General features: G+C 32.2%; 1 pseudogene; it reads left to right on the forward strand.

Moving 5' to 3' along the window:
- LOC117178427 overlaps positions 1–571 on the forward strand; it is a 40,162-nt pseudogene extending 39,591 nt beyond the window's left edge.
- Positions 572–13,548: the final 12,977 nt, after the last annotated feature.

A 13,548-nucleotide genomic window follows, 5' to 3' on the forward strand; every position in this document is an offset into this window, starting at 1 on the left:
ACAAGTCTTTGATTACGGTCTGAGAAGACGGCCGGATATTAACTTCCATATATCACAACGCTGCTGAAGACTGGTGACCTTCTCAGCATTAAAACAAAAACACGAACCCAAGACGACTCTCTCGGTTCCAGTTCTATTTCCCCCCTCTCCCAACCCTCCCTTATTAACTGAAGTTTTGGTGGGCCTGACGGTCAAACTACAATCTCCACTATATAATGATTTGATACTTAACTTTGATATGATTTCGACTCAGAAAATAAACTTATTGCATAAAGGTCTTAGCTGAACGTATAATCTAAACAATGAATAATACAAACTACAAAATAGCCTTAGAAAGGACTGGAACTTTTAATGAAAAAGGCATGCACACAGAAAATCTAAAGGTCATGTTTCAGGCGCCGAATGGAGGCTGGATGCTTGGAATGCTAGGGCAGTAAATGATCTCAAGGTAAAAGAATTCCGTGAATCTATGGACGTGAAGAAATTAGACATTTTATGTGTGTGTAAAGCAAAGAAAAAGGAAAGCGAAACCAAAGACATCAAAAACGGCGAATCAAAATTGAGAACCTAAAGAAACCGGATATGTGAATAGATTTCCAAAATAAGATAATCGAAAGCATAGATAGGGCAAAATGGCAGGACCGTATAAAACACAAAGATGTAGGGGGCGCCTGGACAATGTTACGGGATATCCTTGTTAGATGCACGATCGAAGTGTGTGGTACCGCAGTTGTAGGAAGAATGTCTGGTGATGCGTGGTGGAATGATGAAATTCAGGCTGCCTAAAAAGAAAAGAGAGAAGTGTACAAGAGAACTTTGAACATCGCAGGTCTTAGCAATGAGGAAAGAAATAGACGTAGAAATGATTATAGACGCGAAAACAGGATACTCAAATGATTAGTCAAAGAAAGTAAAGATACAATTAGAGCAGAAGAAGAGATGAAACTAATTTATAAAAAAATGAAAGATAACAAAAGTACAGAATTTGTCAACATGAGAAATAGTAGGCGGGAAATGGTATATGATGCAGACGGAATACTAGAGGCTTTCAGAGACTATTTTAGAAGACAATTCGGAGATGAAGCTATAGGACACCACAACTGCGATGTTGAACACGATGCGATGGAAAACTCAATTGAAAAAGTCTGTGTCACTGAGGTTAGGGACATAATTAAGAACTTGAAAAACGGTAAGGCTGCCGGGGTAGCCAGTATAAACGCTGAAATGCTTAAACACGGTGGCGCGTGCATACCACATAGACTGTGCGAATTGATAAATTTATGTTTTGAGATGGGAGACGTCCCAGACGATTGGAAAAAAGCGATTATCGTACTAATATACAATAGAAAGAAAAATAAAAGCGAGTGCAATAATTGCAGAGGAATAATAATAATTGTCAGGAAGATCATGTACGGATCAAATATTTAGCTTAAGGCAAATAACAAAAAAATGTTTGATAGTAGGAAAAAAAGTTTTCTGTACATTTGTTGACCTAGAAAAAGCTTTTGACAAGGTAGATAGAAGTAAACTTTGGGAAGTCCTGAAAGAGTATGGAGTCAATGGATGGATCCTATAAGCTATAAAAACAATATATACAGGTAGCAAAGCAAGTGTAAGAGAGTGTAAGCAAGTGAATAGGAAACTGAGTGACTTCTTCAATATTATTCAAGGAGTTAGACAATGATGCGTTATGTCTTCATGGTTATTTATATTATTTGTGGACAAGTGTTTAAAAATGGCTCTCTTCGATGAAGAGGGTATGGATCTCGAAACAGCAAGGGTACGTGAGTTAGCGTTCGCAGATGATAAGGTGGTTATGGCAGAGTCTATCGAAGACTTACAAAGAATGTTGAATAAACTAGATGCAAGCATGAAGAGCATGGGCCCTTAAAATTAACGCAAATAAAACAAAAACTATGTTGTTCGAAGGAAAGAGTGAGAAAACACTGCAAGATTTTATTAAATGATGAGAGAATTGAACAAGTTGATAAGTTCGTATACCTTGGTAGCTTATTTGCTAGGGACGGGAAGATAGATGAGGAATTAGATAGACGCATAAACGAATTTAAGAAATTTATTGGTAGAGCTGGTCCCCTTATCAGAAGTAAAAATATATCAAATAAAGCTGAATTCTATATTTGTACCGACTGTACTATACGGTAGCGAGACATGGACTTATCAAGAAAAAGATAAGAGTAAAATTAACGTAATTGACATGAAATTCATGCGCATAATATGCGGGAAAACCCTGATGGACAAAGTAAGTAACGAGATAATTCTGAAAGAATGTGGTGCAGAAGAGACGCTAGTAGACACATGGGAAAGAAATCGGTTAAGATGTTTCGGACATGTTAAGAGAATGCCAAATGAACGACTAACGAAACAAGTGTATCAAGGTAAAGTAAATGGCAGCGTGTCCAGAAGTAGGCCGCGGAAAGAATGGTTAGAATGTGTGAATGGGACCCTAGTTAGAAGAGAGCCTGCATGAAAAAATGCATGGACATAAAAGAAGCTAGAGAAGTATGTCAGGAGAGGAAAGTATGGCGGCAAATAGTTAATAAAAAGAGTGTCAGTAGAGTGAATGACGCCTGAAACAAAAAACCTTGGCCGCTAATGGACCCAAGTGGGGAACCTTACATAACGGCTTCGTGAGGTTCTTCGCTTGGAGTGATTGCTAGAGAGATTGATCAGCAACCTGGGTCGGAGCAGTCTTGCGGAACTAACGTGTTATTTACTTAAATAGCACGAGAATTCTGGATCAATCTGAAAAATCTCTATCCCTTTCACACACTACTCCTTTTCCGGGGTTCGATCCCTGAGCCGGTACCTCTGAAAATTTTTCAATGTACCTTTATTGAGGTTCTGGTGGTTCGGAACCCACCTTAAGCTGTAGGTCCCCCCATCGTGTACTTGACTCCAACCCAGTCCGTCAATGATGGGGTAAAAGCCAGGCTTTGTCCAATATGTCTGGGCATACTGCTTTCATCAGATCACTTGATTGCATTATAAAAATGCGTCCGTGACTGAAGATGTATACCGGGAGAGCCCCGTGCAAAATGATTAAATAAAAAATCCAACTCTACCCAAAAATGCCTTCGACATATTGGGCAGTATAAGCCTGTGACAACATTTCGCCACAGAAATGTTTTTTATAATGCTATTTTTTCTGCAAGTTCTGGCTTTTTGTTGGAATGGAAGCTTCTAATGTGTCCCCTAAGGGTTTACATTTTTCTTACACCTTCTCTATTCCTTTACACACCCTCCACACACTTACTTGGTGGTGGAAGGGGGACCTACAGTTTAAGGTGGGTTCCGAACCACCAAGAGCAACAGCCTTAAGTACTTAGAGAAAAACCTTTTTTCTCTAGAGGTACCGGTCCCACGACTCTCCGGAGATGAACAACTCCGTTGCTAGGCTAGTGTTCACCGCATGGGCCACCGAGACTCTTCCAGAGTGCGAGGCGGGAATCGAACCCGCAAGCCGAAGGAGTGGGTCCAAAGCCTACGCTTTAGCCCCCACGACCATCGTCCCACTTTTTCTGGCTTTTTGTTAGTTTTACAATTGGAGTGAAGAATAATTAACTGAAGCTGACAAAAATAATTGTTTTAACATTTTATTATCATTGATAATAATATTCTCTTTGCTTAGTGTTAGAATTTTGCGTTTTTTTCTAAAATTTTCAACGGGTTGTCCGTAGAATATTAATATTTATGATAATAAATTGTTTAAGCAATTAATTTTTTGACTTTTATCACGTTATCAATCTAATAAAGAGACTGTCCGTAACTTATGAGAGAAATTGATTTCACAAATTATTATTATAAACAATAGTAAGATGCCGGGAAATAATTACAAAAATTAAGGAGTTTCTTTTTAGAAAATCTGACGAAATAGCGGGATAGTTGGTCTCCAGCATCGACAAAATTTTGTAATGTAGTTTTAAACAGCCTTGTTATAATAATTACATAAATAAATTTTATAATAATAATGGATTTTATAATTCAATATGCAAGATTATCTACCATATTTTAAAATGTTATTATTGATGCAAAATACAAATGCGCTCATTGGATGCTAAGCATTGACTTATAAACCTATTTTTTCAGTATTGTTTAATTTGTACCATATAAATATTGATTATTACATTTCTAGAATAAAAGTGACCTTCAGAAAAATGCAGGACTTTTTCAACTTATGTTCTTTATCTCATCAGAGCAAGTGCTATAATTAGGTAAGATAATATAGATTTGTCATAAACAATGTTTTTTTTCTAATGGGTTTTGTGCAAAATGAATCTATTATATACTAATTCTTACACGTGGCTTGGAAAATTTTTTACAAACTAGAAAAAATAAAATTTTGAAATCGATAATTTTAAGCATGTGTGGACATTTTTGTTATTATTGAGAAAAATTAATTTTTTCATGGAATGTAGATATTAAGTGTTTTTTAATGAATGAATTAGACGCCCTCAAAAATTAGCAAGACTTACTAAATTTATGAAGTATAATTGTCAGCTTATTCCGAACTTCGGAACAATTAGGTACTTGGATTTTATTCTTAACTATTAGGACAATAACTAGTTGACTTATTACAAAAATGAAGGGATCAAATCACAGCTATGTTTCTATTTTTTCTCATAAATAAAAATGGTTTGACAATACTTTTAAGATTTTCATTTTGCAGAAAAAGAACATTTAAGAAGTACTCTAACTGAAAACCTTCATAAGCTATAAATAATTGAAAATTTAACGAACTTAAATTTCAAACGTATTTAAAGTGTAGAGATTTGCCTCAAATTTAAAATATAATTTATGTTAAAAGTTTACTATTTGGAAGAATGTTTGTGAAGCTTTTCAATTCTTCGAGTCGACGCATGTTTAACTCAGGGATGTCTGTAATTTTCAGAATTATATCATTTGGAAAAATATAAACCTTAGCATTACAATTTTTGAATGAGGGTGACTAGAAACAATGTCTAATTTGTATAGGCATGTATAAAGTTTTGGAATTTCATTATGTCTTTTATTGAACTGTTCACACACAATAAATGCATGTGATGATGAATACATTTTGGGAACTTTTTAAAATTCTTTGCATTTTTCAGACTCCATAAACCGAAATTGTTTGAATTTTGAATCACTTATTAAACTATTATGATAATCGTCAAATCTTATTCATTTCTACAAATAATTTTTTTCGGTCTTCTGCTACTTTTTCCACAAGATTAATCTGATATATTTTTTAATGTTCTTTCTCATAAAAACTATTGAGCGTAGGGTGTGATCTTGATAATCTTTTAGAATATATGTAACTAGTTCAATTTTTTTTACTTTCAATATTTTGATATTGAATTTGGCATATGACCTTTTTTAGAAACATGTTTATATTTAGTCACTACAACTTCTGCTCGAACTTTAAATGTTTGCTCCTTGATATTTTTCTTTACTTTGAAGCTCTTAGAAATTCGCAACAAAATTATCTTCTGATTTGTAACAGTAACTTCACTCGGTTTCTCGAATAGTTCCATGCTTGCTATCCCCGTAAGAAGAAATTAAGGGTACTAACATTTATAACCATTTATTATTTTCTTTTAAATTTAATTGTATCTGAATCTTATTTTTTTGTATTCGCCCTATCAGATTTTAAAAATGCGAGTTGTAAAGCTCCTTTACCCTAGAAGATTGTTTTTTCAAAAATTGATTCAACCAAAAAATATTGGATTTTTAACAAATTAGTTCCACTTTCAACTTACTTTTCTCATGAATTATTTTTCCATATATTAAATTTTAGTTGTATATTAATCTAATTTAATAATACTGACTGAAATAGTGAAGCTCTTGAAATCTGCTGTTTGTATGCGCTAAAGTAATAAAGTTATTCTCTTAAAACTTATTTACAGCTTCCTAATTTGAAAATAAATGAGAAATAGTGTTGTACAGCGAGAAATTCTATGTATGATAAAAAATCCATTGATCCATATCCAAATATACCTGAGGCTATAAGGACAATTATTCAAGAAAGGAAAATGCAGACTGATGAGGCGTCTAAGTTTTTTAATAGGATTTAGGTATCTAATCTTGATTCCCAATTATCAGACTACTTTGAAACTATTTCCAAAACGTAAAATTTTACAGAGGAATACCAGAATTAACTAAACTCACTTCTTTTAGAAATATATATTTCACTAAAGTTTTAAAGATATGTTAGATCTACATCTATTTTAGAAAGAAGCCCCAATTGCCTACAAGTATCCACAAGGAAAGTTGTAGCTTTTGTACAATTTTTCTTATTCAGTCATTTTCTCGCATTATTGCATTTATCCTTTTACAATTAATGTATATTTACTTGTAATGAAATTCATGTATTAAAATCCTATTGTTTTTCTCTACAAAAAATAGGTTCAACGATTTTACTAAGCATAAATATTTCAACCTACTTTTACCTTAGTAACTTCTACTTTGCAATAAATCCATAGTAATTTTCACTAATATTTTCAATAAATCCCAATAAGAGGCAACTTTTTTATGTGAAAATTAAATTTGAATCATGCCAGCTGTCATGAAAATTATTTTCTCAATTTGATAAAAATGTGAGAATTTTCTTAAAATTAAGAATCCAGGTGAAAATATTTATTTTTTAGATTCACACATGCACAATGCAGCTGCCATGACAGGAGGAAAAACATAGGATAGTCAGGCTATTTAACTTACAATGGAAACCAAAGTATTTATTTTACAATGTTATAAAGCCATTTGAAAAATACTTAATCTTTACATTTTTTTACTTTATATTCTATAAAATTTGCTTTGTTGCTTTTCGAAAATTAAATTTCCTTGTTGAAGAATTTTCGGAAATTCCTTAAAACAAGTGTCTAGTTTCATCTAGATGAAGAAATCGAATTACTTGGTGTTCAGCTTTAATAAAATTTGTCAACCGAATTAACAATCTCTCATTTTTTTCACTAAGCTTTGCCAGAACTTTTAATGTTCCAAAAAAGAAAACTATTCGTGAAAGCTTTATAAACATTATGATATTGTTGAGATTAGAGTTCACGTTGTTTGTAAGAATTTTATGTTAAAAGTAAATAAACGTTTGTAAACAGCCTTTTTGAAGATTATATTCGACGACTGTTGCAGAAGAAATAGCAATAAAAAAAGTATGGATGAATTAAATAATATTTTAATTGACAAAATAGAGAGAAAGAAAAAATATTTTTTGACTATTTTTTAAATTCTTGGCATTTTGCATACTTTTAAGGTCGGAAACTTATAACTGGTTTGTTAGAGGAGACATTGATAATTTTAATTTTTTTTTGCTATGCGTAAAACCGAGTATACTGGAAATCTTTTTAGGTAAGTTTTATGTTTATTCTAAGTTCATTCGTAATGAAAGTCAGGTTTTAAAATTGTGACATTTAGTAAAAATTCATTGGGTAGTTCAGGTTTTCTTTGTTAAATTCTGCATTGATAGGTTATTAGCAGAAGCTTTTCTTCTAAAGGTGGTGTGAGTGAATCGACAATATCGAGTTTTCGTCGAAAATATATTCTATCCTTTCAAAGGGATGAATTTGATAGACTGAAATTTGTATATTATCTCATTGAAACTTGTTACATATTTTAATAGTATAATTTAATTTTTTATTTTGATGGCGCAATTGGGAGTAGTTATGAGGTACGTCAGACTCACTATTTGAGCCAAACTGTTAATTTATTATTAGGTTCTTATATTTTCCGAATTCATCGAATATTATTTTAATCATTCCTTCCACTACTTTGAATAGTTAAATACTTTCGCTTTTTTCCACAGCTTTGGAGAATCACCTAATCGAAGCGTTCCATTTGAGATATTAGTTAGCACAATTATTGCTTTTCGTGTAAGGATTTTTTAAATTAATATAAGTGATTCCATCAGGACCTAGTGGCTTTTTATTTTTAGTCATTTTAAGTACTTTACTTATTTCAGTGGGAGATACCTAATCAGTTTTATCAGATATTATTTATGTAAGGTTTAAAATTTGTCCACAGTTCTGGATACTTTTTTATCATGGTTTTGCGAGCTAAAATTTTTATTTGAAATTCGAACGAAACAAAAATAATTGACCAGCCTTGAAGCTTTCATTTCGTCTTCAAAGAAAAGTTAATTACCTATGAGAAGTGGTGGCATTTCTACATTCTTTTTAATGAATGCTTTTGTTAGCTTTCAAAAAGAGCCATTAGAAGGTTTGGATTTCATAAGAGTATCATTCCATTAGAGTGTATCCCAATCTAGTATTAGTAAATAGACAAACTTTTGCATAATGAGAGCCTATTTTTATTTTGGATACTTTTGTTACGCTGAAAAATTCTCCTCAGTTTATTGTTAATTTTTCAAACATATTTTATTGTTACTGGGGAAGAGAGGATTATAAATTTGTATTTTGTATAGATATTTTCAATCTAGTTGCTTCACTGACAGTTTAAGTAAGCTCATTTACTTTATCTTCTATATGCTGTCTATATTGATTATTAAACTTTAAGTTTTTGTTTCTATCGATTTATTTTTGAGCAGATCTTTAAGTTTTTTCGCATTAATATTACTTGCAACAGAGTCATGACCTGAATTAAGGAATTTTAAAGTTGTGGGTCTAATACAACTTTTTATGTTTTTTTTGTATCAAAATAAATCGAGAACACTGGGTCTGCCAATTTTAGAAAGTGTGCACGACATTCTGGGTCAACAGTGATGACTCCTTGACCACGTGATCAAAGTTTTGACATTTTTAGCATTGAGTTTTGCAAAATTCAACCTTATATTTTTCCCAGCTCGGAAAGTAGAAAATTCTGCGTTGCTTAATATCATCCTTCATTTTTTTACAGCTTACTTTCCAGTTCTTCTGTTTATATTCCTCAACCCATCCACTTCTCTCCCCTACTTCTCTAACTCCTGATACTCTTTTTATTTCTTCTTTTATTATTTTTATCTCACTGTTTACATTTCCTTCTCTCAATTTAATATTTCTTACCTTTTCCTAAACTTTTCTTTACCTTCTATCAACCAATCCCCTTTTCCTCCTCTTTTTAATTTTGGTTCCTTTTCAGCTATATTGTTTATATTATTTTCTCCCTCTAGTTTAAATATAATAGGAAAGTGATCCGAATCTATATAATCTTCTACATCTAGTTTAACCTTCACCCTAAACCCCACCGTCCACAATCACATCATCAATTACTGTTTCTCTTTCTCCTCCTGAACATGTATATTTCTCTTCATCATTACTTTATATTTTTCTACTTATAATAAACCATTCAATCTCATCTAGGCTGTTTAACCATTTCTTTCTCGCCCCTATTAGTATCTCGATTTTTGATCTTCTTCCTCGCTCTCCAATAAACTCCCTTCTTTCTCTTTTTTATGTGATCGCTTTAAAGTCTTCTCCTATTATTATCTGTATATCATTTCTTCTGCATATCCTTGTTCACATAAATCCCAACTACCTTTCTCCTGTCCTCTCTTATACTTATCTCGTCTATTATTAATCCTTATTTTTGTTCTCTATTTTTGTTCTCTATTATGTAGTCGTTGCTTGTTCTCATGACCATTCATCGAGTTGCTCTGCCTTTTTTATTATTCCTATTAGCATTCTTAACCTGCTATTTGTAATATCTTCGTAATATGCCCCTTACTATTTTTCATCCTTTTTTATTAAGCCACGTCTCCATTATCACTACTACATCCTATATTGTTACATTTCTTATAAACTCCCTATCATTTCTTTCCAATTATGCTTTATTCCAGTAGCATATGTTACAGCCTTCCCCACCTTCATTTCTCGTCTTTTTTTATTTCCTGCTTTTTCTTATTTCTGTATCTCTTGCTCCTTCCTCTTGTAGTTTCCCGAATCTTTTATTTTGGACTTATTCTCCCTGCTCTCGTACAAATCCAACCATATTGATTAGTTGATACTATTGATTTTTTAATTTTCCAGAACTGAATTGAGAAGAAATAATAAACTTTAAAGATTTTGTATTTTCTATTCTGTTGGATGCATCGTATGGAAAAAATGGCAATATTTATGATTAAACAAATTGTTTCTACATAGCGTAAAATAAAACACAATATTGTTTTTGAAAAAAATGTATGACGCAATTGCATACGAATATTGCAGTTCTAAAACACATAAATCTGTGGATAACTTTTTACTAGTTAAATTAGAATGACTATTAGAAAATGTTGTTATTGATTAAAAATATAAATCCATACATTGTTTGCCACCGTTCTATATGGTTTCGCAATTAAATACTAAACATATTGCAGTGGGTAAATAATGATAAAGAATCTTTAATAAAATTCAAATACATACAAATCAATTTGTATTTATTAATAGGTAATTTTGAATCATTTCATAAGCTGGATAAATTTAATAATAAATTACACTATATACATTTATTCAACGCATAATATTACACTATTGTATTTTGTCTTATACTAATTGGCTAAGGTACAAAAATTTAATGTTGGTGTAACAGTTGACCGAAAATATCAATAAAATATTAGATTTGTGAAAGCGCTCTTCTTCACATTGCATGAAAATTCATCACCTTATATTTTAAAACAGAAAAAACAACGAAGGAATCAGAGATTTGTAAATGGGATTGTGATAGTTTTTTGCTATTATAAAATAGTGAAAAAATGGTACATGCTACTAGCAATGTATGTATTCACAACTGAATCATTATAATGCACCAATATCCAATTTATCTTTTAGTATACATTCTTAAAATATAATATTGCTATTTTTATGTGGTAACTTATTTTTACACATAGCTTGGGACACAGTTTTTAAAAGATGATGTAACAAATTCTAAATATATTTTTATGTTTCGAAACATATATTATATATTCCTACATAGGACTGCACTGTACAGGAGTCAACAGATGGAGATATTTCAAACATGCTCCAATGTATAATTAAATACAACTAAATATAGGACTGTTGATTCAAAGTTTGTTTTTTTAGTGGCATCTCTTCCAGACTGTCGATACAAGAATTTCACAAAGAAATACAAGGCAAGAACAGAAGTATCCCACAACAACAAGAATAACCAATTGCCTCCATGCCTGTATTGACTCACTTTTTTCTTCTTCGAATTTATTTCCTGTATCCTGGCCAGTTACGTTTTCTCTCGCATAGTTTCCATGCATTCTACCTAACACTCCTGAAGCTACGAGTCGCAATAGAATGTCATTGATCCGAGGTACAAACGGTGATTCAGATTCGAGAGGAAAGGCAGTATGGCTAGTCCTTAAATATTCTTTCACAACAGCTATTGGAGGCTGTCCGTTTTCGTCTCTATCATTTTGAAATATCAAATTTGCTGTATAGTCATATACTATACATGCTATACTCTGGTTCCGAATTAGAAGATTTATACATTCTTCTCCCGTTAAATTCATTTCAGTAGCTTTATCCAATAATCGTTGAAAATTTACATCCGTAGAATTGTACAGGTAAAAAAGTCTAACTGGGTTTACTATCGGTTGAAATCTTGAATCCAGTACATCTTGGATGGTATTTATTGCTTGCTTGTATTGTTTTTTGTAAATCACTTTAGTAAGTGTGGTGTAGATAAAAGTAGAATTAAAAAAACAACTCAGTAAAAAGGATCCCAATATGATTCTTTCGACTAACCTTCGTGGTTCAAGTGGAGCTGCTAATCCAAAAACGATTTGAATTAAGTGTGGAAAGCGCCAATTATGTTGATGAAAATTCATCAGGCGTGTCAAAATCCAACACAGCAGCAGGATACTGATAACGATAAAGATGTCCTTGAATCTCCATTCAAAAGAGACTTTAGTGGATTCCCTGACAATATTCGGTAAAACGACGACGAGTGACTGCATCCTTGTACTAATGCTCCATTCAAACAGATGTGCAGCACACGAATCAATTTGTGCAGTTTCAATTGCAAATAACTGTATTTCATTGTGCGCCAGACGGTAGATAGCACCAGTGCTTTCATTCTTATGACATCCAGATACCCCCCAAAATGTGTCATTAGATGAAATCCACATAATCTTGAAGTTCATAGCTTTAGACAAAATTGTTGTTATTGCTATATCTGGGCCAAATACCTTTTGCACATGCCCTGTGAGGTTCCTACTTACGTAAGCAAAGGGAGCCTGATTATGCAGGTCCACCTTGAAGGGATATCCATACAAATTGTTAGATTTTTCAGGAAAGAGATTGGACTTTCGATGGTAGATTTCTTTAATCATGCTGTTATTGAATGGGTTGAAGTGATACATCTTTAAAGTTCTTTTACTATGTTCATTTTTGGGAATTTCTAAAATAGTTGCGTATAAGAACCGCCTTGACCACAATTGTCTTAGTAAGTTTTCATACGAAGATTGCTTGTAACTTTTCAGGAAAATGATCAAACATTTTGGACGGCTCCGTACTTTCGATAATTCAGTTAAGAAGCTCATGTGGTCTCTGAATTTTGTTTCTAACTGTTTGCCACCTGAAGCGTCAATTACTACAATCAATGTTGTCACTCGAGGATCTCGGAATGAAGGTAACAGACTCAGCTGTTTAGCTTTCTGGTCTCTGCCCGCCATGGAACTGACTTTCCATATAGGAATGACTTTAGCTACACTTTTGATCATTATTTCCACTTCATAATCTGTTTGGCTCTGATTCTGACCGTGAATAAATAACACTTGATAAATTTTACACAAATTAATGTGCTTCACAAAATATGTGAGCCATTTTTCATCTGTAGGCCGACTATTGTTAGATTTAGTCAAAAAAAGGCATGTAATGAATAAGTCCAATTTGATCAAGTGGAACTTCATTGTAAATTCTAATTATGCATGTGTTACCATTGCAAATGTCCATTTCGTTGAGTCGCCAAATTTTCAAGGTAAGAACCCATACATCATTTTTTGCAATATAATTTAAGTATTTAAACTTGATTCCGTATTTTTAGATTATTTCAAGACTGTTTACTTCAAAAAGTGAGTACCTTACAAACGAGTACCCGACACAACTGAACTCACTTCCTTGGGTTCTTTAGACAAATTTATTTCACTATCGATTTGATAAAATATCTGATCGAAATCTATATCGGATAGAAGCACTAATTATCTAAAATTATACTGAAGTCAATTTGTAGCTTTTGCACCATCTTTCATATTTAGTAATTATCTCATATTCGTTATCTCATATCTAGAAAAATAGTTCACCTTAAATGTTTCTAATGAATGTATAATAGTACATATTTAAACTACTCTTATCTCAGTAACTTAAAGTTTACAATAAATTCAATAATGACCTTCTTTTATATTTTCAATCAATATCAGTGTACGTCAAACTTTATCACGTAAATTTTAAATTTTGCTGCTTGCTGCGTTGATTAAAACTAGTTTCCATATATAATGGAAATGTAAAAAATTACTATAATTATCAATTTAGGTAAAACTATTATTACATTTTAATTTTTTATAGGTTATTTTAAAATATTTTATAAACTGAAGTAATTAAATGATAATATATACCAAACACA

Source organism: Belonocnema kinseyi, chromosome 8 (assembly GCF_010883055.1).
Source record: "Belonocnema kinseyi isolate 2016_QV_RU_SX_M_011 chromosome 8, B_treatae_v1, whole genome shotgun sequence".
NCBI classification, from domain to species: Eukaryota; Metazoa; Arthropoda; class Insecta; order Hymenoptera; family Cynipidae; genus Belonocnema; species Belonocnema kinseyi.